Here is a 4411-nt window from a genome sequence, read left to right on the forward strand (position 1 = left end):
CTCTCTCCGTTTCAAAATAGATGACTCAACTTTTTATTACTCTAGTACAAAGTTGAGTCATCTATTTTGGAACGGAGGGAGTACATGACATCTATGACTCGCTGCGAACAACGAGTGTAGCTCAACACCACATCCGGCTATCCTCCGGACAACCACACACAACAACACAACTACAACACGAAAAAACCTGCCCAAACCGAAACACCTCGCCGCGTCTTGATCAATACTGAACACCTCCGAAGAACAGCAACTCCAGCTTCCTTTGGATTCATCCGCAACGACCATACATAGCGCCGGAGGAGAGCGGTCAGGGCCACGACGAACACCGGAGGAGCGCCAACAGGAAACTCAGTCTTCTCGCATGATGCTCCCAACAGAGAAACGACGTCGCAGACGCCGCCATCATGCCGCCCCAGAGGACCAAGGCTTTCGCCCGGAGACAACTGCCAACACCAAGCACGAGGGAGATGGCGACACACTCGACATCGCCTCCAGAGAGGGGAACGACACCAGCGGGTGCCATCGATGCCGTTCGGCCAAAACCGGACAGGATTTTCATCTGTAATGTTGTGCATCACCACTCCGACGAGGTACTGGGCAGCACCGTCCCTGAAGCCTCGCACCGCCGTCACCGCAGCAAATCCGCTGAAGCCGCGTAGCCGTGGTCCAGCACCACCCACACTGCCGAGAGAGCGCGAACCAGACCTCCACCAACATCACTGTCAAGAAGCAACCACATCCTCCAAGCGGAGCAAAAGCCAGATCCGCTCCATTGACCTTCATCAACACCGAGAGACTGCCACCAGATTGGATCTGGCCCGCCACTCCAGCCTCACTCCGGCGCCATCTCCACCGGGGCATCGCCGCGATCCCCTCACACGGAGGCGGCCGGAAGCCCACTGCACGCCAGGACACCTTCCTGGCAGGGCCATCTCGGCGCCGCCGCCCCAATGGCTGATCCAACGCCGCCATAAAGGTAGTTTGACTGGTCAAAGTAGGCAAAATACCAAAACTATACAGTGACTAGTGAGACTAGTGACCGTATAATCACCTCAAGTCGTATTTAATTACTGTATTGATCGTATTCTTATGTACAGTGACCAAAGTGAGCTTTGACACAAATACAGTGACATGGGATGCATTTTACGCTACATATGCATATATTCAATCCACCCTCCAGGAGGACCTTTCAGATCGGCGCCTCCCGTCCCCTGGATAGAGAAAATATCGACGCCTCCAATCTAGGTCCGCCGCTCCTCTGCTTTTTACCATATCAAGAGAAAGGAGAGAGCTAGAGACCATGAAGGAGTTTCTCCTTTGCTTCTTCTTATAAGTCGAAGTCGAGAGAGCTACTCCATCGGCGCTGCCATGGACCACCACCTCCAGCCCCGAGGTCAACAACCGGCTGCATAGATCCCGCCACCCCACGCCCGTGGACGCCAGCGGCCTGGATCTAGCGGCACTATCGCTCGGGATGCAGCCGGCGATGGATAGCGGTAGCAGTAGCAGCCGCTCAAATCATGAAACAGCGGCTTGCAGTGGAGCGCGGCTACGGCGACCACCAAAGCAACCGGGTTCGGCGGGCTCTAAAGCACGGCCACTGACCAAGGCCGCTCAAAACTTCCAGCAACGTCAAGGGAAGGACGGACGGAGCAGGTCCTCGCGGCCTCTTCAAGCGGCAGTGGCGGCGGCGGCTTACTGAAGGAGAGAGGCAGGCAGGGGATAAAAGGAAGTAGTACTAGAGGCTGGGGCGAGGCATGCCGGAGAACTGAAGGTGCGGCGCTGCTGGTCCCGGCCAATGGATCCAACGACCTCACTACATGGATCCTTCGAGAAGACGCACGGGGAAGAAGGGGGTGATGCAGGGAAGGGAGGTGGCTGCCTGGGTGTCTTCGAGCTCCGTCGTAGCCGCTTCAGCCGCTCGCGTCCGACATTGACAAGTGACAAGGCACTCGCTCAAATTATGCTGCTGTTGGTATCTCTTGTGCGAGTTTGTTTGCTTAATTTCAACAAGCCTTGAATTCGACCTAAATTAAAGATGAGCCACCCTGTGCTGCTCGAACCAGCTTAGTATTCAGTTGATTTGGGTAAATGGTGCTCGAACAAGCCTTATATTTTATTGAAATACTTGACTTGAACTTGCATTAATTATACACTTATTTGAATAAAACCTTAGAACCTCCGGGGAAGGAGCTCACAAGCTCTCGCCTAGCCCCTCTCGCCGGTGGCCACTCTGGGCCCGGCGCCCACCCTCCTGCTCTCGCCGGAGGCCACTCCGGCTCCGGTGCCCACCCTCCCCTTCTCATGGCCTCCCCTGCTGCCTCCGGCAGCCGGCCCCGCGCCCTTCGATGGACGGACTCCAGCCCCTCGTCCGCTGAGAGCAGTGTCCGTCGGTCTGTGCCGGCCTCCTTCCGCGAGGCCCTCTGCGCCCCACCGCCCCTCCCGTCGCCTCAGGCCCCCCCTTCCTCGGTGGCCTGTCCAGGCCCGGCTGATCCCGCGCCCCGCCCCCGGCCCCGGTCCGAGACCCACCGCGACAGGGCTGCCTTGGCCCCGCCTGCTTTCGATGGTGCGACCGCTGGGGGCTGGGAGGTGCCTCGTGGGCACAGGCGGCGGGCCCTGCGTCAGCAGCGCCAGCGGTGCCCCCTGCCATCTGCCCGCGTCGCTCCTCCCACCAGGACCCCGGCGAGTGTCCTCGGTGCCTGGGGCGGGATGGCCACCCCTTGTCGGACTGCCGCAAGGATGTCCGGTGCCGCGCTGCCGGTTCTTCGGGCACATCGCCTGCTTCTGTGACCGGTCGCGCTCCCCGGCCTCCCCCTCCGACGCACCTCCCTCCAAGCGCCCCCGGGCCTCCTCGCCCCGCTCCTCCGCCACGCTCGTATTCTCCGGGTCGGGTGGTTCCACGCCGGTCTTCTCTGATGCGATGTCGGTGCTCTTGGGGTCTGGCGGCTCGACGCCCGTGCTCTCCGGGTCACCAGTGTTCTCCGGGTCTGCGGGCGATGCCGTGTCGGCGCTCTCCGGATCTTGGTCCGCTCCCCAGCCGTCAGCCGCGCCCTCTGCCACCGCCTCCCCTCCGCTATCCTCGCCGGGCTCCCCTGCCTCAGTTCCTGCCTCTGCGGCATCCCAGGCCATCTCTGCCATGTCTGGTCACCCTTCTCGCAGGTCTGCCAGTGTCGTGTGCTACCTCCCACGGTCTCCTGCCATCGCGGAGGCCGAGGCTGCGCTGCAGCAGCGTGCGCTCACCATCATTGTGGCCGGCGCTCGCTCCGGCATCTCCAGCGAGGATGTCGCGGCCCTGCTCCGCGCTAAGTGCCCCATGGCCTCTGACGCATTCTCTCTGCACCGTCACCGTCCCGATGAGTTCCTCATTCGCTTCCGCGCGGCTGCCGACCGCGCGCGTGTCGCCTCGTCCGTCTTTCGCTGCCGGCGCTTCCGCCTGCTGATCCACCCTTGGAGTGACTCCGCCGGGGCCGTGCCTGTCACTGCGCTCTTCCTCGTCTTCCTGGAGCTCGGTGGGATCCCTGACCACGCCTGGGAGCGGGCTACCGTAGAGACGCTGCTATCCCCGTTCTGCGACATGGACGTGCTCGCTCCCGAGACGGCTAGCATGGCTGACATGTCGATGTTTCGGCTCTCTGCCTAGACTCTCAACCCCAACGCCATTCCTCGCTCCTCCGAGCTCCTCCTCACCGCGCCGAGCGCGACGGTCGAGCGGGCTGACCCGAATTTGGTCTTTCGTTTCGGTCACGCCATGCTGCGCTTCCCGGTCTCCATCCGTGTCTCCGCTTCTGAGGACTATCGCCTTCCGGTCGCCCCTGTCTCCGGTCGTGCTCCCGGCGGTGGCGACCAAGCTGATGATGGGGATCCCCATCCCCGCCACTCCCGCCGCCCTACCCCTGTCGCCATGACTTCCCCCCGCGCGCTGCTGGAGGCACGGCTGCGGCTGAGAGCCATCGTCGCCGCGCGCTCCACCCCTCATGTGCCTCGGGGCTGGCAGGGCATTCTGGGCCCACACCCTTCTGTGGTCAGCGTGCGCCGTGGGCCACCGGTGTCCAGCCGCCTGGTCTTCCCACCGTTGGCAAAAGTCACCGAGTTGCCGCTTCTGGCCAATGGTCCCTCCCCGCGCCCGGCCGCTTCTGGCCAATGGTCCCTCCCCGCGCCCGGCCGCCTCCTCTCCCACCTTCCCTGCTTTGGGTTCAAACGTGGTCAATGGGATGGACCTGGTCGCCTCGAACCCGTCCCCCTCTTCTGGCGCGCCGCTTGGTGACAATGGGGCGGCTGACCCATCACCTGTCTCCCTGCCCCTCCCCTCAGCTGCCTGCCCACCCTCTCAGGCTGTTCTGATTGGCGCGTGCCCTGCTTCTGCTGCCGGCGCACAGTCCTGCTGTCCCTAGCCTTCCATAGAGATTCCGTC

Source organism: Triticum aestivum, chromosome 1D (assembly GCF_018294505.1).
Source record: "Triticum aestivum cultivar Chinese Spring chromosome 1D, IWGSC CS RefSeq v2.1, whole genome shotgun sequence".
NCBI lineage: Eukaryota > Viridiplantae > Streptophyta > Magnoliopsida > Poales > Poaceae > Triticum > Triticum aestivum.